A 23687-nucleotide genomic window follows, 5' to 3' on the forward strand; every position below is an offset into this window, starting at 1 on the left:
ACACAGACATAAGCGTTGGTGTGCACAGCACTATGTCGGCAGGAGAGCTTCTCCTGTCTACATAGCTTCTGCCATTCGCGGAGGTGGTTTTATTATGCAAACGGGAGAGCTTGCTCCCATCGGCATAGAACGTCTTCACCAGATGCTCTGCAGAGGCACAGCTGTACTGGTACAGCTGCGCCGCTGCAGCGCTGTATGTATAGATATGGCCTTAGTTTCTGCATTTTTAAAAGTGGACTTTTAACTATGTCAGCCTGAGCCTCTTTAAAAGCTAGGTGAGTGTGTCATATGAGTTATGCCTAGTGAAAAGGAGTTACAATGCCCAGGATGAACAAATGATCTTACTCTGATAGCTACATTTTGTGAGACTTTGCAGACCTCTGTTATAAGGCCAACTGATACCCAAAAGAAAATGAGGACACACTCGCACATATTATGTTACACAGAAAACAAGAAATAGTATTGCAAATTCAGGAACTGCAGCTGTAATGAGATCTATTGTGCCCGTTAAAGCAGTATCTTAAATGTGAGGTTATTTCAAAACAGAAAAGGTTTCTGATCCCATTGTGTTAGCTAGCTTGGAGAATTTCTGGCTACCTTTATTATTTATCCTCTGCTAGCTAATAGAGGGATAAATGATTGGGATTTAACAGCTTTTCAGCACAACATGTATTATTTATTATTTGTATTACCATAGCACCTAGGAGCCCTAGTCATGGACTTGATCCAGCATTTGCAAAGTGCAATGCAGTGAAACTAAATTACCCCCCGCCCCCAAATCAATTTCGTTTTAACATCATTTGTAAAATCCTCGCTTGCTGTTAGAGGCAAATGGGCTTTCTATTTCTCAGAAGACTAGCGTTCACTTAAGGGGAACAGGATTGGAAAAGAGAGGCAATAGGTTTGGGACACTTTCCAAAAATGAGTGACTGTTTGCTTAGTAGCACACCTTACAATATTGCAGTGGCTGGACTCTGTAAAGGCTCACTTGTTTGCTAGAAGCCAGCATAGAATGTTGGTTCAAATGCTAGCAGGTGGGCAAGTACCAGTGAGTTGAGGCTTGCAAGCTAGAAGTTGATTTATTTCCAGGATATTGTTGAAGGTGCCAGGAATGGACTATAAAGACACCCAAGGCAAGTCTATACGGTACTGTAGGAGTCCAGGCTACTGACAAGGTAGCACTGAGACCATGTTTGGTGGACATACGATCCAACAGCTTCTGAATAGAAAGTTTGAACTGGGATCTATAATAATACTTTTCTCTGCTTGAGTGGGTAAAGAGGGTACCTCTAAATGACTGGTAAATGAGTTAGTTCATGGGTGTACCTGTAATAAAGTAAGTGTTTGATTGTTACTCAAATCTGCAATGGAGATGTGGTGACTGAGTTTTCCTGCAGTGGCCTTTGAAAAGACCCAACATTTTTATCAGCGAGCCTCCCACCCTCAAGGAAAGTGTCTTTGCAATAAGGGGGAAGAATGAGGGGTGACATGATATAAAATTTCCAAGTCTGAAGGTTGGTGGTGGCAGCCAGTACCTAAGCCCAGAGCGTAGCAAACCTGAGGTCATGAGTCATGACACATATTGCGCACAGATTAATTGGGATATAGTGTAAATATCATTTTGCTAATAATCTTATTCCCCATGTATAGCTGAATAATTTAAATATTATTGGCTCTTCACTTTGGGAAGATTAAATTAAGACAGGCAGAATATATGTATATGTTGTCTTGTCACGACTGATAACTGCAGCTCTTCATGCCGTCAAGTGTGGTGCTTACATATCACAATGATGGGGATTGGATTGTGGTGCAGAGAAAATCAGCCTGTGTGCACGCAGGGGCAATACTCCGTTTCAAGCAATGATGCAGTGGTCATTTGGATTTTTGCTAACTGCCTCATTAAGATGACCAGCCAGCTGTGACACAACTACTTTGTGAAGAAAAGGACAATGTTCAAAGCACATGTCCTATTCTTATATGTCGGAGGGTTTTATAAAAGGCTGCTCAGTCATCCAGACTGTTGCCACTTCAATCCTCCACTGGGCTCCTAGATCATTTTATTTTGTTTTGCATATGTAGGACCAAATCCCCAGATATTTATTCAGTCCATGCTCTGGCAGACTCTCCCTGGTGTGCATATGAGTTTTCCAGAGTGAAGAACTGGAATTTGGCCCCTAGTTTGCAATAGCATCCTCACTGCCCATTTAGTGACTTGCCATACTGGAGTTGGCCAATCTAGAGATGCGATGATCAAATGGGGCTACCTCACTGGCCTGAATATCTGTGACTGCAGCAGAGAACCTCAAAATCTGAAGCATCTCCTGCGATGCCAGCTGCTTGAATGCAAATTCTCTTCCAGTGACCTAGCAGAGTGCAGTAATTGGGGAATCACATGCGCATGCATGTGGTGGGAAGCAGTACGAGGACACGATAAGAAATGACTGTCTCCTATGGGCTTTCAAGCCCCAATTCCATAATTAAATTTTCCAACTGTATGTGAATGGATTGGTATAGGGTAGCTACTGCGCTGAAAAATTATCATCCAACTAAATTCAGGATGACTTAAGGAAAGTCTAGAAGTCTCCCAGCAAGTCCATGTTTAGGACCAGTGCCATGAGTGACATGCAGAATGTGATGCTAGCAGATGGTCCTTGTCTCTTGCAGAAGTCCCACAGCAATAGTCTTCCTAAACAGACAACATACAACCAACATCACTAGTGACTTTTGCCACGTTTAGCTGAGTAAGTGGAACAGATGGTGGCACAGCTGTTCAAGCAGTTTCAAGTGAGAGCTGGACACCCAGTGGAGATGGATGTGGGATAGTTCTCAAATGGTAGTTAATTCTGTAATTCCAACATAGAATGCTTTCCTACTGCATGTGCATATGTCTACATAGAGATTAACGCTGTTGTTTCAGGCCAAGGTTAAGTAGGCTTCCAAAGTTTTGGTGCTTGGATTCTGAAACTGGTAGTAACACTATAATTTGTATTTCATTTTAATTGTTCTCTTAGTAAGTGATTGAATCCTTAATACTGCTACTTTGGTATACAATTAAGTACCTAAATAGAGCCTCGAGAAAGAGTAAGAGTTAAACTGTAATGGAAATATTTGAACAGATATAGAGGTGTTTCACGTCTCATTTAAATTTGTTTTTGGTTTTTTGTAAATTTTCAGAGTTTTGTAAGTGTTACATAGATTTAGTTGAATATGCAGTGCTTTAAATTCTTAGAGGAGTTACAGCCATCTGAAATACAGTGGTGTCTGAGGCATAAAAACCTCCTCTTAATTAAATGGGAAAAACCATCCCCCTTCCTCCTTTCCATTTGTCTGTTAAGCAACAAATCTTGATAATTTAATTTCTTTCTATGTGACTACAGTAAATATAAAAAGCTTTTAAGAAGCCGCAGTTTATCTTGTTTTGCTTTAAAGATCATAAAATTTAAAAAGTAATTGAATTCATATAGTAGCTGGACTTGATATGCCATTTTCATTTTTTTTCTCATCGTGTTATTGATAGCCATGAAGTGTACAATGCAGGAAAGGGAGCCAGTTCATATTTTTGTTGTTGTCAAAGCTGATCTGAGGAGAAGAAAAATGGTGCACATAGTCTATTGAGAGAGAAGCCTGAATAAAAAGCCCAATACTGAAGAGCTCTTTACCTAGGGTATGCAAAGATTTGGTGTGAAATCTACGTAAAAATCAAGATCTGGGCATTGAGGCTAAAGACCATTTCTAAATTCATTCTCTTCTTGATCCGACCAGTAAAAAAACTGTTTGATTTTTAAAGTTATCAATTTAGCTTTTAAAAATAGACACACTCTTTTATCACTATATCTTCTCCAACTACCTTAAGCTGTGATCACAACATATCTCACAAGAAGAGAGTGGGGTCCAATAAATGCTTGGTTGGTGCTTCAGTGGGAAACCTTTGATGCAATACCAAGGTGCAACAGGAAGAAGTGGTGGTGGATCAATAGGTGTCACTCTTTTCTTTTGAGGCTATATTGTTGCAGTGTCCCAGCTAGGTGTGTAGGGGACAGTGTGCTGCTGGAAGCTTTTTTGGGGGAAGAGGTCCATGTCCTTGCCGAGTTCCTGACCACTTGATTATGAAAGTCACCTGTGGTCCATTTTGTGAGGGTGATAAAAATTGCGCTTTTCTATATTGTTTTTAGCCTATGTATGTTTTTCATAGCATTTCAGCTGAATACAGAATTCTTTATTGTATTCTACCCTATTGCCATGTCCTGTTCATATTTTGCAGCTTGCAAGGAGGAAAGAGGATGTCTGCTTCTGTCTTGTTTTCTCCCCAAACCCTTTATTGTTAACACTAAAAGTAGAATCTGCACAGTTTATTAGGCAAGTGCTTGCAACCAACTTAAAACTTCATTGAGGGCTTCAGCATTTGTTGAGCTCCTGGAACTGGGTTCTCCTGAGATGTCCATATTCAGGCCCGGATACATTTAAAGAGTTCGGTCTTGCAAAGCACTGAGCACTCTGACTTCAATCCTGCCATGCACATCATCATATAATTAATATATGTGAATACTTGGTTCCACTGAAATCCATCCCTTGTGCTTTAAAACTTCCCTGGATTGGGGCCAGAGAGCTCAGCATCTTGCAAAATCAAGCCCAAAGGCACTACGAGAAAGGGATTAAAACAAAAACTACCAACCTGTCTGCAATGTTTCTGCTTCATGTACCTTTTTGGTTTATTCCCAGTGTTTTATGAAGGGTATATTTAAGGTGAAGTTAATTTATCTGAGTTAGGTAATGGATTGATCCTCTAGTCTATGTCCTTCCATGCTTCTGATCCCGAAGTCTATTAAATGGACCCCAAAGAGCCCTATTGGCAACATGTCTGTTAGGGATAAAGAATACCTATGTTTAAATACCGAGGATGCTTGCTGCCTATTGATCAAGCCATCATCTCTAATTACAAGTTTTGATTAGAAAGGGCAGATGTTACAAGTGTTCAGGATACAATTGGATTACCCATGTTTATTGAATTTCATTCCTAGAGTAATGTAAATTCTGGAAAAAAAAATGCCCACAATGATGCTGGTGTCATTTCCAGTTAGGTGCAGAATGCCATTATGTATAAGGCAATTCATGGACATGCTTAAGAACAGACTTACAGGAGACCATAATTGAGGTCTTAATGATCACAGGGACAATACTAACCATGTTAACTATGTCATTTGAACTCCTAAAGGGAAGGGCCAGAAAGCCATTGGCAGGAGAACCGATTATATCTGCTGATTTCAGCTAGTAAAAGCTGGATACTTGCTTAAAAGGGTAATTTATCATAGGATCACTGACTCATAAGGCAGCATCTGCTATTTTCTACCACATAAGCTCAGTATTAAATCATCATCACTTAGACTCTGCTTTTTCGTAACCAACATTTTCTCACTCTTGCAGCAGGAGTCCTAAAGAGATGCCTAATGTTAAAAATAAAATGCTAATGGCTGAGTTATTTGAATATAATCACTTATTAATACAACTGTCTAACAGATACTGACAAAAGTCTGAAAATTAAGGTCCAAAAATCCTCTTTCTAATTAAAGGAGTTAATGAACCTGTACATCTTAAGAATTTCATTTAATTAATTAAGAATAATTTATACAAGAGGAAGAAGTGCCAAAAAAAATTCTATAGGAGAGTGGAAAGTTGCCCCCCACTTTTTTTAAGCTACATTGTGTATGGAGTAAGTTGCGTGCCAAGATTTTCATGAAAGGGTGTCTAAAATTATTTTCCGAAGTCCATATTTAGGTACTTAAATATGTAACCTGACACTTCCAAAGTGCTGAGCATCCAGAAGGTCCCATCCATGCCAGTGTATGTCTATTAAAGTTTAACACGTGACTAGTGTGTAAAATCTAGTCTAGACAGAACTCAAACCTTTGTACTTAGGCTGCAGCCTAGAATTAAGTGCGACTAGAAACAGACATCTGTGTCCTGTCTACAGTAGAATTCGATTTTGTGTGTGTCAATACATGTTAAAATCATGATTAAAATTTCAAGGGTAGATATGGGATGGAATTTTCAAATGCACCTAAGTGACTTAAGAACACAAGAGCCATTGATTTTGAAAGGGGACCTGTGTTCTTAAGTCCCTTAGAATCTTTCGAAAATCACACCAATACCCTCACTGAGAGCTGCTGGGTCCTTATGAAAATCAGGCCACTTACTTAGGCATCTAAATATGGATTTAGGAGCCTAAATTTGAAAATTTGAGCCCATAAGTTTAGAAGAACCATAGCCTGAATCAGATCAGCTAAATACTTCAGAAATGCAAAAATAACTTTTCTGCCACAACAGGATCTCATAAAGCAATGACTGAATCGGGAATCATTAAAAATGTTGCTTTCTCCCCCTTCATAATCTGAGCACATAGTGCCGTATGAAGGAAAAGGTTCCCTTTGTCCTTGAAATGTGATTATATTTGCTAATATACTTTTGTCTGCATACTCTTACTTTTCTTCTGACCTCCAAAGCAAGCAGATTGTTGTAAGCCTTGCAGAAAAATAAGGGGGTTGAATAAAATTGCATTTACTTTGTGCAATCTCACTCCAAATGTATGGTGTTCCTCAGCCATACATTCTCACATACATACCAGTTATAAAAACATTGCTTAAAGGAGTTTATATATTTTTTTTAAAAGGCAGATGAAACGTCACATACAATATTGTCAGAAGCTACCACCATCCCCTCAGAAAAGAATAAAAAATCTCCATTACAATTGCCATAATATTCCTGGGAAAAGGTTCATGCTGATAGTGCATTCACCTGTGTCTCAGTTAACTACCAATCTTTCGCTATTCTGAGGTGGATTTCTCTCTCTTCCTTGTTTTTCATGAACAACTCTGAAAGGTCTTGTTTTTGTCCTGATGTAGAACCAGGGGGAAAAAATAGAAACTTGAAAATTTTCATGGGATGGGAAAACCATTTCCTGCCCAGCTATATTGGTTATGTCTCATGTGTATGCTATTTTAAAACATACAGTTTTTACTCCATGGTACATTGTTTCCTCTAAGTACAACTGGTATGACTAGCAGCTTTATCATATCAGTGCACATCTCTTCAGGGCTACTGCCACAGTAGTAATTTATTTTTACATCTTCAAAACCACACCGTTTTCAGACCAAAAATGCCGTATTTTTTTTTAATTGGCTAAGTTTTTTCTGATCAGTTCAGCTTCCTAAGGCTATTGACCCCATATTAGGATAATATGTAAGGCCCCCAATATATGCATAAATAAGGTATGTCTGGACCATGTCTCAGAGAAGACCCATATGAAACTGTTATGAAAAAGTGTACTATTGCCTTAGGTACGTGGCTGGTTGAGTGGATTGGGCAAATTGCTTCACCTCTCTGTACCTCTATTTTCCCTCCTAGCCTTTGTCTTTTCTACTTAGATTGAAAGCTCTTTTGAGCAAGGACTGCCTTTTACATTTGTACAGCACCTGGCACAAGGGGGCCCTGATTTCAGTGGTGGCCTCTTGGTGCCATTGGCATACAAATAACAACAATGACAGGTAGGAGGAGTTGGAAAAGGTCCTAGGCAGAAGCTCTACAGTGAGGACATGTGGGGAGGGGAGAGAGAGAGAGACTATAAGCATATTACATTTTCCTTTATTAGAATAAAATTCCTTGTTCAGTGTTAGAAGAAAATTATTTCCTGTGATTCTTTACTGATTATTACATAGTTATCTGTCATCTGTTTTGTTTTCTTTACTGAAATGGTCAGTGATCAACAATGCAGACTCCTCCCTTCCATTCCAAATGGCAAGGGCAGGGAAGCTACATTTTTAGGAATGCAGTCATGGTTTTTTAAAAAAGGCATCCAGCTAGATAACATTGGCCATATTGGCAGGTAGGAAGGCATGGAAACAAGGGTGCCCACATATATGGCAGTATGGTTTTTGTGCTCGAGCAAAGGGCAGTTAGAAAAGAGGATATAAGAATTTGATTCCACCAGGGCAGTGTTCAGCAAATTGAGAGTGAACTACGAAACAAAAGACAGAGGACAGCACCACCTAGTGTTTCTGGAAAAGTTCTAAATAAATGTGCATTGCACGAACTTGTCTAGTACGTTTTCCATCGGCGTGGATGTTTAAATACGTTCTTTCTGACATGCTGTTGATCTACCCATAGAAAAATAGCAGGTCAGATCCTCCAATGTGTTGTCCCATTGGCAGAAAGCATCTGCATCATTACTTGGTGCATGAGGGATGCTCTGCTGGAGTACAGTCAGTGTAGAGGATCCTTTCCAATACCTCTCCCTGCTGCTGGCATATGGGATATTTCATGGTCAAAGTGAATGGGGTCGCAGCTACCATTTCAACCTCTTAGGGTTGTCCATTGGAAACTGTGCATTCATTAGAGCTGTCCTTAGGCTAGTCTGACTTTGTACTGGGGATAGGCCCTGTAGACTCTTCAGTGCTGAGACAGTACAAAAGTAAGCTTTTATGCAATGTTTGCACCCCTTTGCGATGCTTCCCCTACACCTCAAGGATCTGGTCCCAAAATCATGCAGTATCCTAGCAGCATACTTAGGTCCCACAGCAGACTCATGTAGGCAAATCCTCATGAGTGTGACCTTTGTAATTAGTGATGCTCTATTTTCTTGCCCAGAATGCTTAGGAAAAGGAAGCAGAAAAAAATGAGCTAAAAGCAAAGCTTCAATCTTGTCTTTGAATGTAGGTCTGGGTGTGCCCTGAAAATTGATGGTGTGTGAAAATAGCCCTTTGCATGTAAATGCCAATATATTTAGCGGTGGCTTATTGGGGGTCACGTGACTGTCATGGTGGAGTGAGGAATCGGACTCGGTGAGCTGCCACTCACCCCTTCCCTAATTTTCAGCAACATTTGCAGCTAGGGTGACCAGACAGCAAATGTGAAAAATCAGGACAGGGGGTGGGAGTGAGGGGTAATAGGAGCCTATATAAGAAAAAGACCCAAAAATCGGGACTGTCCCTATAAAATCAGGACATCTGGTCACCCTATTTGCAGCAGAGACCTCCCATGAAATCGAATGCCTCTGATTAGAGCTGAGGGAGTCCAGGAGAGCAGGGGACAGGTGAGAATAGAGTGGAAGGGGCAGGACCAGAGAAGATCAGAGCAGGCTGGAGGCCTTCCCTCCCCAGCCACTCACTGGAGCTACACTGTCAGTGCTGCTGGAGGCGAACAAGAGGCTCACTTGCAGCTGACAATGTGGTACCAGGACTCTGAGACAAGCTCTCCCTGTTTGCTGGGAAGATTAAAAAAGAAGTGAACATATGGCCCATCTCCCCCCACAGGACTGCAAGGACTCTCTTCCCCTTTTTCCTCCAGAACCTCTTGGTCCTGCAGCCAGCAAGAGCCTGCTTTGGTCTCCTGTCAGAAAGCTGAGGAGTGGATGGACTGGGAGGTCTACCCCACTTGGAGATCCCAGAGAGCAGCAGCAGCTGTGCCAGAATATGTAGAGGGTAGGACAGAGGGGTACAGCAGGTGGCCTCGCAGTTAACATCTATCCCAGAAATGTGAGCAATGGCTGGCAACTCTGGAGGAAAAACACAAAGAAGGAGGAAGGAAGGGGAAAGAAAAGAGGATAAATGTGAGCCAAGGCGTCGGAGCTGGAAGAAGACGACTCAGCAGTCATGGGAGAACTTGAATGACAAACTGGACACAATGAATAGTCAAACTAGGAGTAGCCATTGCAGACATGGACATTAGAATCACCATCACTGAAGAGGACAGCAGGGTCAGGAGGAGAGATTTGCTATCAGTCACTGGAATGTGGTCAGTCAGGCCTAGTGGTCAGAGCAGGAGTCAGCAGTCAGTTGCCTGCGCTAAGAGTCAGAAGCCAGGAGTTGGACCCCAGGGTTAGAGCTGGGATCAGAGACCAGATGCCAGAGACAAAGGTCACAGCCCAAAGTCAGAGATCAGAGACCAGGGTCAGGCAAGACAGGAGCAGGGCTGGATCAAAGGCAGGGGCAGGAGCCGAGTTGAGAACAAGCAGGTGCAGGAGCTGTGGCAGCTATGGACAAATGTTTTAAACAGCCACTGATCATCTGCTGCTGCTGGGCTTAAGAGCTTCGAACCAGTCAGGTGGTAGAGCCTGATCAGGCAGCCTACTACAGTCCAGCTGTGCTTGTTAGGTTTCCCAGAGCCTGGCTCTGATTCCTGAGACTTGCAGCCCTGGAGTCTCAAGTCAAAACATTGACTGAAAAAGTGGAAGATCTGAAGAATAGGGGCCGTAGGAAAGGATTTTAGGATTGCTGGGGGACAAAAGGCAAATATCCCATAAAATACTTTGAAACATGGATCTTGCAAGCTCTGAATCTGTTGGTCAAATCAGATAAAATTTAAGATTGAAAGGACACACTGGATTGGGGACCACTGCACAACAGAAATTTGACTAGCCCAACTCCTGTCATAGTATGGCTATGTGACTTCAGAGACCAGGTTTTGATCCTTGACAGAGCCAGGAAGTTGAACAACTGGAGGGCAACTGAGTCTCCTTCTATCAAGAGTGATCTATCTATAGGTGTACAGAGGAAAAGGCTGATTTATAGAAGTCCATAAATAGCTCCTTGGGGGAAAAGCTTCCATTTGCATTTATTTTTTCCAACAATCCTGAAACTGAAACAGTAGCTTATTGCACTGATGGCTAGCAGTGCTGCCATAATAGGGTTGTGGAGGAGCAGAGGACTATGAACCAGCTATCCTATGTTCTAATCTTGTTTGTCCTTCTGTATAGCTTTGATCAAATCAAGGCCTGATTTTTAGAGTTGTTCAGCACCTGTAACTCAACTGCAATTGAAATTGGTGGGATTTCAGCACTTCTGAAAATCAGGCTGTTATAGGCCAACTGAGACATTATCTCCACTGCTTTGCATCTTATCTAGCCATTTCCACTAGGGAAAGTGGCAAAACTACCATTCTAATCCAGTTACTCATGCTTGGCATTTGCTTTGCACAGATGTAAATAATTAGGCAAGATGCAAGGGAAATGAGAATGGCAGTGTCATGGCAGTGTCTATTTCCTTAGCCACAAAATGAGGATAGTGACTATCACAAAATGGATATAATTTTCATGAAGATTTTCACCCAAAAATCTCCTCCATTTCTTTTCTCCTGTTGAAAAACTTTGAAATTTGGATTTTGGATCAACTCTAACGCCAACCTCCTGGGAGTGTTTCAAGGCTGAATTCATTCGTATTTGTTCATGAACGTTGAAGAATTTATGCACAGAGTGTTAGTATTAGGCCTGGTCAACACTACGGGTTAGGTCGAATTTAGCCGCGTTAGGTCGATTTAAAAATGAATGCGTCCACACAACCTACCCTGTTCCGTCGACCTAAAGGGCTCTTAAAATCTACTTCTGTACTCCTCCCCGGCGAGGGGAGTAGCGCTAAAATTGACTTTGCTGGGTCAAATCGACAGTGTTGGCCTCCAGGAGCTATCCCAGAGTGCTCCATTGTGACTGCTCTGGACAGCACTTTGAACTCCGATGCACTAACCAGGTACACAGGAAAAGCCCCTGGAACTTTTGAATTTCATTTCCTGTTTGGTCAGCATGGCGAACTCAACAGCACAGGTGACCATGCAGTCCCCCCAGAATCGTAGAGCGTAGAATGTTTCTACGCTCCCCCTATCATCTCTGTCCCTGAGGTTATCGCAGATTAGAAGGCGAAAAAAACACTCTCGCGATGACATGTTTTCTGAGCTCATGCAGTCCTCCCGCACTGATAGGGCACAGCTTAATGCATGGAGGCATTCAGTGGCAGAGGCCAGGAAAGAATTAAGTGAGCGCGAAGAGCGGAGGCATGATACAATGCTGAGGCTAATGGGGTAGCAAACGGACATGATGAAGCGTCTGTTGGGGGAGCAAACGGACATGATGAAACATCTGTTGGAGCTGCAGGAAAGCCAACAAGAGCACAGACCCCCGCTGCATCCACTTTATAACCGCCTACCCTCCTCCCTATGTTCCATAGTCTCCTCACCCAGACACTCAAGAACGCGGGGGAGGGGGGAAGGCTCCAAGCACCCAGCCACTCCACTCCAGAGGATGGCCCAAGCAACAGAAGGCTGTCATTCAAACAGTTTGAATTTTAGTGTGGCTACAATAAGCAATGTGGCCTTGTCCTTCTCTCCTCCCCCACCCCACCCGGGCTACCTTGTCCGTTATCTCATTTTTTTTTAATTAATAAAGAAAGAACGCATGGTTTCAAAACAATAGTTACTTTATTTTGAAGGGGGGAGGGTGGTTGGCTTACAGGGAATTAAAATCAACAAAGGGGGTGGGTTTGCATCAAGGAGAAACACACACAACTGTCACACCGAAGCCTGGCCAGTCATGAAACTGGTTTTCAAAGCCTCTCTGATGCGCAGAATGCCTTGCTGTGCTCTTCTAATCGCCCTAGTGTCTGGCGCGAAATGATTGTCTGCCGTTGCTTTCACGGAGGGAGGGGCGACTGACGACATGTACCCAAAACCACCTGCGACAATGTTTTTGCCCCATCAGGCATTGGGAGCTTAACCCAGAATTCCAATGGGCAGCGGAGACTGCGGGAACTGTGGAATAGCTACCCACAGTGCACCGCTCCGTAAGTTGATGCTAGCCACGGTAGTGAGGACGCACTCCACCGACTTAATGCACTTAGTGTGGACATACGCAATCGACTGTATAAAATCAATTTCTAAAAATCGACTTCTATAAAATTGACCTAATTTTGTAGTGTAGACATACCCTTAGCTAATGGGTATGTCAGGTTCTTTATTCCAATCCCTGTTCCTTCTCCTATGGGTTTTTTTAAACTCATCCATTGGTAATATTAAGCCCTCTTGGATTTTCAATTACACATCAAATGCAGAAGAAGCATTAGCTATGTGACTGTACCCCTAGGGTAACTCAACCCTGTGTGTCATACTGCCATCTGTCCACTGGTAATATGCACATGATAATGAAGCAGCAATGGAAGAATGCCAACCTTCAGACTTTAAATTTAAGGAAATGAGATGAAAAGTGAGGTTTCTAATAAAGCGTTACCAACATAGTTCTATCCTGTCAGCAACGGAGAGAACAGAGTAGCACATCTCCCAATTTGGCTATTGGACTTCTTCCTCTGTGGTTAAAGATCAGCAGTTATTCTTCTATGAGTGTGTCTCATCTACTTGGAGAGGAGTGAATCAGAATTAGAATGAATGAACTGAGAAAAATTAGGTCACCTCTAAGTGTTGTGCTTTTTAATGGGTCTGTTTAGAGATGAACCCCAGTTGAAACCCTGACTCAAAGCACCCCTCAGCTTGGAAATTTGGTGCCAGATCAGATCATTGTGGCTAGTCCCTCATGGGCCGAACCAACCTGTGCAGCTACGTACCTTGAAACTCTGGGAAAAAATAAATTTGATTCTGAACTTTTTTCCTTGGGCTTCTATTTAGCTCTGTAATCTCAGGGTACGTCTTCACTACCCGCCATATCGGCGGGTAGCAATCGATTTATCCGGGATCGATATATCGCGTCTCGTTAAGACGCGATATATCGATCCCCGAACGCGCTCACCGTCGATTCCAGAACTCCACCAGAGCGAGCGGCGGTAGCGCAGTCGACGGGGGAGCCGCGGCCGTCGATCCCGCGCCGTCTGGACCCCAGGTAATTCGATCCAAGATACTTCGACTTCAACTACGCTATTCGCGTAGCTGAAGTTGCGTATCTTGGATCGATCCCCCCCCCAGTGTAGACCAGCCCTCAGAGAAGTACTAGAGATATTGCTCTTCATTACAGAGCCCCAGAGTAACACAACAAACTACCATGGTGTAGCAATAAGCGATGAGTGAAATTCACCCTTCTGCTGAGGATCAACATTCATGTGCCACTCAGATCCCATTCATACCAATATTTGAGTGCTTAGGATAGGCCTTGTGCTGACCCCTCTACAAAGGGATGAATTTCATCCGTAATCTTCAGTAGACCCGTCTGAATAACAACAACAACAAAATGACAGGGTAATTTTTCAACTAAAAGTGCTGAGTTCAGTTTGCTGTGCTTGATGAAGTGCTGCTATTTGGCTTTTGTGAGGATTCTCAAGACCACATTTAATTCAGGAAAATGTTTGTGAATCCCAATATCTTCATAAAAGTTAGCAATGAATGGTTATTCCTACAAAAATTCTTAGCTACTTATTATTCTCCCACTTAAAACGTTTCAGCCATCCAATCAGAGGACAGAAACAATATTCATGTGACTTGGGTGATCAACTGCACAACACAATTAACGCATAGCAAACAGCCTAAGTGACCAGTTCACACACAACTCATGGTCTGAAAATTACTCATTCAAACCACTCGGTGGACATATGAGGATAACAAATATATTGGCGGACAAGGGAGCAATCAGTGAACAATAGGCTAACAAAAAAGGCTAAATTAGCACTGCAGCATTTCTAATTTCATATTAAGGATTAAAGATGAAGTCTCCTTTTTCTGTTTGTTTGTAAACTCTATGCTAGCCAGGTATATTGAGGCCTGATTACAATTTCAATGAATTGATCACTTCAGTTATTTGATTTAAAAAAACAATAACAACAAAAACCAAGGAAACTTGCAAACTAAAAAGAAAGAGAAGAAAATACTGCCTGAAAAATTTTCATTTTCCTAAACTTTATAATATTGCCTTAACTGTTCAGTCTTGATCTCTAAGCAAGCAGACGTTTTGGTAGAGCTTGAGAGATGTTAACTGATGCCCTCTGTTGTTGCTTGATTGTTGAAATTCATTATTTTTAAATTTTCTGTTTGTTCGCATTTTGTTTCTATTTGCATTTAGGGTGACCAGACAGCAAATGTGAAAAATCGGGACAGGGTGTGGGGGATATATAAGAAAAAGACCCCAAAATCGGGACTGTCCCTATAAAATCGGGACATCTGGTCACCCTATTTGCATTTATCGGCACTCTCTAAGCAAGGTACAAAATTTAAACCACAGCATTAATCAAAAGTAGTCAAACAAACAAGAAAAAATAGACTGCATGGAGGAACCTAAAAACATAGCCCTAAAAACATACCACAGGCAGCCCTCTCCATTTCCCACACCAGGACTAGACAAGTTTTGCATCTTCATTAGCAGCTCATGGGGGATGAATGGGGAAGTTGGTACCCCTCAAAGCTGCTGTCCCAGACTCTCTGCAGCCTCATTTAAACTCCTGTGCATCTGTTACAGCTGGTTCATATTTTTTCAGGTGTGCTTCATCACTGCAACAGCTTAGAGGCTTACGACTGTAATGACAGCTGAGGTTCTGGAGAACAAGACTGAGAGGTGCCAGTTGAGTCTGAACCCTGTTGCAGGAAGGATAAGAACCCGCTCCAGGACACGTTCTGTCAGAGGTATGTGCTGGGGTTTAATACGTCTTATTGTTTCCGTGTGATCTGTGTTGTATAGCGGCCTGGATGAATCTTTGTGTTCATATGTTATATGGATTAAAGATATTGTGTCAAATCCTTGGATGGCACTTAGGGTATATCTACTCTGCAATTGGAGTTGTGATTGCAGCTCAGGTAGGCATACTCATGCTCACTTTAATATAGCTAGTGTGGCTAAAAATAGTAGTGAAGAAGTAGTGGCACGAATCCTGCCGCGGGCTATACATGCATAGCTAGTTCATTCTGGGGTCCCTGCTGCCGCATTTTTACTGTTATTTTTAGCTGTGCTAGTTAGATTAAAGCTAGCAGTAATCACACCTCTGATTGCAGTGTAGAACTACCCTTTGAGTGTGCGTAGGTGCTATCTTAAATTGTAATGAACTAATTTCACATATGTAGCAGTACAAATATCTATCTTGTCATTTTTGGTCACTTCCAACCTGGGCTGGACTTGAACCAGCTTAACAGATTATTATGAACTTCCAGAGTCAACCAATCCTCTGGTCTGTTCTAAATAAAATTTGAAGGTGTTCGGGGCTAGCGATTGTGTTGTTTTATGCCCCTTGGTTATGGAATCATCTTCCTTTTTTATACTGGTGAAGCTGGATCTGTTCTACGGTGGTGGTTTTTGTGGTAGTTTATTTTTAAAATCAAAATTGAAAAGGTGTCTTGGTGTTTGCTGCTTTAAACTGCGTTTGAACTGCAGAGCACCTTGGGTCTGTCTCTGAAGAGCACTGTGTAAACGTAGTGGTTTATTATTTATTTATAATCACAACACAGCACTGACAAGCTACCTCCCAAATACAACAGTAACCAATCTACCTCGGCACCCTTCTCATTTCAATTTCCCATACATCTCCTCCCTATGTGTTTTCTTTAGTCATGAGTCCTTAGCTCACTGCTATGGTCGCTTGGTAACATTAAAGCTATCAGTCTGGATCAAAGGTACCAAATCCACCCATGCAGGCTCATTCGCCTGTTAATTTCCAATCGTTTCAACACAGAGTTTTCAAGTGCCACTTTTTTTTTTCTTTCCCATGAGAATTTTGGAGACCCCTGCATAGTCTACTTACTCATTTCTATTCAAAACGTGCAGGGACACTTTAGTCCTATGTTCTATAATGCCAAGACTGTGTTCCTAATATGACATTAAAGATTTATTGTATTAGGGATTTGCCATTGCAATCTAGTAATTTATCATATTATACTTCACTTATAATGTGCATGATTAAAGCAGACAATAGGTTAGAGCGGACAAAAAACAGATTTTCCAAACTAATGACTGGAGGCACTGACTAATTACGTGTGAGTGACATCAAAGTGGAGAAATGCTTGTTGCAAAGAGATCCAAGAGGTATGCCTTGAACTTGGCTGAAATATTAATAATTCTGCTATTCCACTTGAGGTTGTGGAGATTCTTTAGGCAATAATCAAATGAGTTTCAAAGATTTCATGTACTTTTTATTAGTAAAGGAAGAACAGTTACCATGTCCAGCTTTGGGTTTGTCTTTAAAGCAAAGTTCCATGAATCTCCTTTTAATTGAACTCAATTATTCCTAGTGGAGGATCATGATCCATGAATTGTTGGGAGTGGCTGAGGCAGAGATAAGGTTATTCCTTCAAAGGAACCATGGGCCCTGTAAGATGATGAAATGACCCAGAAGGAAAAAACATAGTGGCATTCAGCAGGGTTTTCTCCTTTAAAGACTGTTTAGAACAAGAAAGCAATGTAAGACTAAAATGAACAAAGAACAAATGCTCCAGTACAGGGTTCAACCCACTCCTATCAGCCCAGGAGTTGGATTTTCCAAAGGCATTGTTGTTGCTGTGTCTCCCAAGCTGTCACTGTTATAAACCCTGCACTGAGCATCCATCTGCGATCCCTTATTCACCAAGGAAAACTTAATGCCTCTGCATTGTCTCCCTCTGCCACGCTATGCTTGAGGGAGTAAAACTTTGCGGAAAGCCATGGCAGTGCCACATGAAGGTGAAAACTGTCTATGTAGGGTGACCAGATAGTAAGTGTGAAAAATCGGGACGGGGGTGGGGGGTAATTGCCACCTATATGTAAGCGGGGGAATGGTCCCGCTATTGTGCGGAACTTTCCTGGCTTCTGCACTACCCCGGTGAAGTGGGCTAGCGAAAGGATCCGAGTCCTCGCTCCCACTTCCTTTACCCAGAGGCCTCCCTGCCCTTGAGGACTCCCCTTTCACTTTCCTGTCTGGCAGAGTCCTCGTAAACCCCGACAAGGCTGGGCCCAGGATTCCTGGGGGGCTTGACCCCCAACCCTGCTGTGGTCACCTAGGACAGGGGCTAGGGTGTTCCCACTCCGGGGTACTCTCTCTGCACTGGGCACCTCCCTGACCCACTGATCATTTCATACAATTTAAAGCAAATACAAGTTGTTTAATTAACAATTACTTTTAAAAAAGAATAAGGAAAAATGGGAAAGGTTAAAGGAAAACACATCACCCCGCTCTGTGGCAGGGAACATCACAAGCAGTGTCTCTGGAACGTCAGGGCAGTTCACAGTCTGTTCCTTGTAGGTCCCGGGCCTCCTTCTCAGGCCCTGGCTGTGCTGCAGAGACGCTGCGGATTGGACACTTGCTCTGGCGGTGGCCACACGCTCTCAGGCTCTAGGTGGCAGGACCCTTCTTCCCAGCGTCGCCCCCGCCCTGTCAGGGTTACGATCCCCCTCCAAGTCTGGCCTGCAAGGCCTCTTGGCTGAGGCATCTCCCTGTGCTGGACCCACTGCCCAGGGTCCCCCTCACTCTCCCCAGCTGCTCACCGCACCCGGCTCCGGACTGCTCCAGCCCCAGCTCCACTCTGCCTCAGCCCGGCTGCTGCTGCTGCTCTGCCTTCAGCTCCCTGGGCTGCTTGTCTGGCCTCTCTGGCTCTGGTTGCTGCAGCTCTGCCCCCAGGACAGGTCTGCTCTGCAGGCTGCTTCTGTGACTCTGCTCCCAGCTCTGACCTGCTTCCTGGCTGCTTGTCTGGCCCCTCTGGCTCTGGTTGCTACAGCTCTGCTCCCAGGGCAGGTCTGCTCTCTCTGGGCTGTGCTCTGGCTTTGGGGCTGCAGCTCTGCTCCCAGCAACTTAGCTCGGGCCCCTGCTCTCTCCTTAGCTCGGCCCCACTCTGTCTGACCCAGGCAATTCCAGCTCACATGGAGGACGGGACCCCCCTGGCCTCCTGATCCTCTGATTAGCCTGCCCGCCCTGTCAATCAGGCTGATCTGGAGCACTGGCCTCTCCCCATTGTTCCTGGGGACTGTCAGTCTCAGGCTCCTGATTTGCCATCGAACCTTCCCCTTTTAGTGCTGGGAGCAGCCAACCAAAACACCCCCACTGAATGTTAGTAAGGGGGCAACAGTCCCCTTACATATATAAGAAAAAGCCCCAAATATCAGGACTGTCCCTATAAAATCGGGACATCTGGTCACCCTATGTCTATGGATCATTTCTACTCCTCCCCCTCTTGACCTTCCTGTGTACTTCCTGTGTGCTTTGAGCAGGGGGTTGGGCTAGATGACCTCTTGAGGTCTCTTCCAACCCTAATCTTCTAAGATTCTCTATTCTAGCTCCTGTGCCAAAAATTCATGAAGTCAATGGGCCCAGTGGGTAAACTCCATACTCTCCAAATGGGAAATGGGGGAACTCCGTTTATCGTCAACTACACTACTGAATGGGCTGCATTATAGAGCGGGGCACAGTTTGCTTCCCTCTCTTCTGCAGGCTAAGTCAGCACAAAGGCAAAGGGATTTAATTTATGCTGTAATCATTGGATAACTCCCTTGCTGGTCACACGGTTGGCTAAGCACCTCTGCTTTTATTGTACCAGCTTTCTGAAGTCAAGACTCAAGAACCTACAAGTTTAAGCTTCAAGGTCAACATTTTTAACCACTGCTCAGCAACATTCCAGATGCAGCCAGTTAATGCATCTGCCTAAAGTGGCTGGCCATAACTTGGATCACTTGACTTCTACTGCTGCCAGAACAGATCCACGTTGCAGCAGCAAAGAAGGCAATTCAGATAGTCCCATTCCTTAGTTTTAAATTTGATTTTGATTTCCACATAGCCATAAAAATATAAATCCTACCAAGATTGTGTAAATTGGATTAAGTTTAAAAAACTACTGAATGAGCAATAAAACTTCTAATTTAAGCCCTGGACTTAGTAACATGTTGTAGCACTTGCATTACATAAAACATTATATTGCAGTATTAATTCTTTCTAATATAGTAGAGCATTTCCTCAGCAAAATTATTTTAGGAATTACATCAGTGTTCTTTGTTATCCAAAGCAAAGTTAATTACACAGGGAGTCTTATTGCTCTACTGGCTTTTCATAATGTCACAATTTCAGAAAAATTGAAGGAGGTGTTTCACATTATACTTTCCTGCTAAAAGGAAGCAAAAGATTATGGAGTTACAGGCAAACTGTATTATTACTCTATGGAAATATCTAAGCTAACTGGATGTGGTGAATAGCTTTAAACTATTACTTCCAGCTTTCCAGATTATTCTGCTGTAGTGCCCAGTGTATGAGTACAAAGTTCCATTGGATATTATTTGGCAAAATTGAGACTACTGTGAAGAGAATGACTTGGAATGATCAGGAAGCAAGCTTTTGAAATGCTCCAGTACTTGTGTGAACCACTTTTTGTCCACTGGTATTTGCATCTCCTGCTATTAGTTATCTGTAACACTCAATGCTTTTCTCCAAACATCTACCCTTTATAGCAACATAAAAGGGGCTGAACACCTAAGCCTAAAAATAAGTGTTGGTTCATGTTTGCTGATAAATCTAGCTGAGATTTTTAATGATGGGTAATATAAATAAACCATTTCCCCCATTACCCAATACAAAGTACAACTATGCGATCAGTGTTACCTGCAAGCTAAAGTATAACTGTTCTTTAATAGACTGTATCCACTGTACTGTCTCATCAGCCAATTTAGAGAGAACCTTCTCAGTAAAAGTTTCTGGCAATTAAACTTTAATAGAAATTGTATCAAACCTTTACTGGGCTAGGTTTGAGCTGTCCTGAGGGCAGGCTCTCTTTTTTTTCTTCCTGCAGATGTTTGAGACTCATTGGAGTGTAAGGAGAATTATGATCAATGATATTTTATAACCTTGGTGGTTCAGTTCCTAGTATCGCCATCTGCTTTGGAATTGAAACAAAGCATAAAACAGCTTCTGTTGGCACTGCCTCAAACATCAGAGAGTGGTTGTAGTTAATTCTTAACTCAATTCTTCTTGAAATAAGAGTTTAATTATCTGTTATACCGCAGAGTCTGCACAGGCCACAGTCTGTGGAAGAAAGATCTTTAGCAACTAGCCAAATACAGGTAAAAACTTTTTTTTTGTTCTGTGTTTGTATAGTGCCTACACAATGGGGTCCTGGTGCTACTAGGTCCTACTACAATATAAATAAGAATAACTTTGCATTCCTGTGGTAAAACCTTCAGGAAGGCAGCAGAGGGCCCAGGAAATGACAGGAGATGAAAAAATAAATCCTATTTTCATATCTGTGACATCCATATCTATAAATGACATTATGCACAGGGAAAACCCAAACAACTTTTGTCTTTTAACCAACAAGGTTGATATATGTCAATAAATAAAATAAACGCTGATGATTTGCTTAGGTGTATCTTAAGACCTCGTTCCTGTCTCAGTCAACAGCAGCAGCTCCATAGCTGTCATAGAAATAAAAAAAAGTATATATGCAAAATCTGCCAACTCTTGCTCTTCTAATAAGAAATGCCTAAGAGATTACATTTCACAAAAAGCTAACAAGCATGTGGAAGAGTAGGGGACACTTTGTACCGTGGATGTTTTCAGTCAAAATGTTTTTCGTGTAATATCTTATGTGATCTATCAAACTTAAACAGACGAAATGTGAATAAGGCTGTAAATGCATCTAGGTCCTCATGACCTCACAAAACTATTCATTTGTTACTCTTTTAACTACTCTAATCTATTTTGGGGGTTAGTTTTTATAGCCATGTAGGGCATAATTTCACTGCAGAGCTAAACCAGGTGTTCAGCGCCTGGTGTAAGCAGCCACAGTACCATGTTCGAATTACTCTGTCCTCACTGGTGCTGCACTCACCTCTGTGTATCAATAGGACTTCTGGGAGGCACATCCTATGGTTCTTTGTGCTGCAGTAATCTGAATTTATTTGATTCTTTCCCTGTGAATTGTGGGACGACGTGCCTATCTTTCTGGGCATATGGGGAGGATTGTAGGAAGGCAATGGAAGATCAGCCCTTGAATGATTTTAGACCTGATCTACACCTAAAAATGAGATCAATAGCTATATCGCTCAGGGCTGCGAAAAATACTATGCCTTGTGCGATGTAGTTAGGTCAACCTAACCCCCACTGTGGATACAGCTAGGTCGATGGGAGAATTCTTCCGTCGACCTAGTCACCGCCTCTTGGAGAGGTGGATTACCGACATTAACAGGAAAAAAAAACCCTTCTGTCAATGCAGGGGGAGCTGCAGCACCATAGCTGTGCTGCTGTAGTGTATACATGGCATTAGCCTGTGTCCTCACTGCAAATTGTGGGGGGGGGAGGGTTAACCACCCTGGGGGAAAGCAGAACCTGGGCATTAGCTTATAGCCTGGGACAAGCTTGCTAACTCAGGTTGAAAGCACCATTAAACTCACTTCAGAGGTTTTTGTGTGTGGATGAGAGGTCGGGTTAGGGTAACACCTGAGTAAGAGCTCAGACTAACTCTGCTGTGAAGGCAGATCTAGATTGTGCTGAAGCATTTAGAACTAGCTACTGTAAAGAACATGGCGAACATACCTGTACATTGATTGTAGGATTGTTCCCCTTGCCTTGGATTCATTTCAGCATGTTTGTGGAATAAAGACTGAAAATTCGGTCAGTTCAAGGCACACTTGAGAAAAGGTCTCAAAATACCCAGACGAAACATAACATACATGGCGTTGATAAGAAGAAAACAAAATTCATAACAACATTGAGAATACTCAGTGACTTAAAACTGCCCTGCAGCTAGAATTGTTAAAGCTGATTGACCTTGGGGGAAAAGTCTGCCTTGCGTGCAAGTGCCTGCTCTTGCTCTTTAAATAAAGAATTTCCAGCTCACGAGCCTCAGGGGACAAATTAATTAAAACCAACAAAGGATTTAAACATGGAAAAATTAAGGTGATGTGAAATAATAAAAATATTTGGGGCCAGATCTTGAGCTAGTTTAAACCTCAGTGGAGCTATGCCAATTTCTCAACAGCTGGGGCTCTGGCTCTTGTAACAAATGCAGAAATGTTCAGGACAGGCATGTTGCTGTTCAACACTGACTCCAGGGTTGTGATTCTGCATGTCAAGTATAGGGATTGGCTGGTAGGTAACAGTTTAGATTAGGGATGAATTTGAACCTCGCCTACAGAGCTAGATAACAATTTTTCCAGAAGTTTGAGGCTGTTAAGAGCTGGGACTTGGGGGTCATGCCTTTTTCTAGCTTGGTGAAATAATCCTTTCATCCCCCCATCTCTCCCCACAAATGTGAAATTCAAAATGTTGCATGGCTGTGGTGTAACAAGAACTGATTTCTTTCCGAAGTTAAATTTTCATATTTTAGAATGCAACATTTTGAATTTTTTTCCAATCAAAAGTTAGAACTGATTTCATGGTTTGTTTTTTAAACTAAATTAGAACATCTTTGAAAATATAAAATAATATAAAAACTTTCTTTTTGAGAGTTTTTCCTTTTTGTACATTCCTACTCTGAGGTTTACCTATCATTAATTAATGTAGTGTGTGAATTACTATCAGGAAATATGGGCCACTACCCTTTGAACAGCAGAGCACACTACCATAACCTGTGCTTGGTCACTTTGTGTAATGTTGCTGACAAGAAAGCTAGAAATGGGTCCATTGCTCCTTCAATAGATGTTTGTTAGGGTGTTTTTTTTTCTTTTTGTTTTTTTTTAAAGCCACAGTTACTTTAGACAGGATCAACAATTTGTAAGGGATATAAACCCTCATGCTTCAGGGTTTGAATCATCCACTAAACTGCCTGGGATTAGGAAGAAACTTTCGTTAAGGCCAAGTGCTTCCATAAACTTTCGTTAAGGCCAAGTGCTACCATAGTATGAGGGTTCAGGGATGGGTATTTTTAGTAGTTTATGAAGCATCTAGAACTAACTACTACTGTTCTAGCACCAGATGATCTGGAACACTGATGTGATATAGAAATGTCTATGTTCCAATATTATGCACTCATTTGCCTCCATGTTGCCAGTCCAGCCACTT

Source organism: Emys orbicularis, chromosome 16, assembly GCF_028017835.1.
Source record: "Emys orbicularis isolate rEmyOrb1 chromosome 16, rEmyOrb1.hap1, whole genome shotgun sequence".
Classification (NCBI taxonomy): domain Eukaryota; kingdom Metazoa; phylum Chordata; order Testudines; family Emydidae; genus Emys; species Emys orbicularis.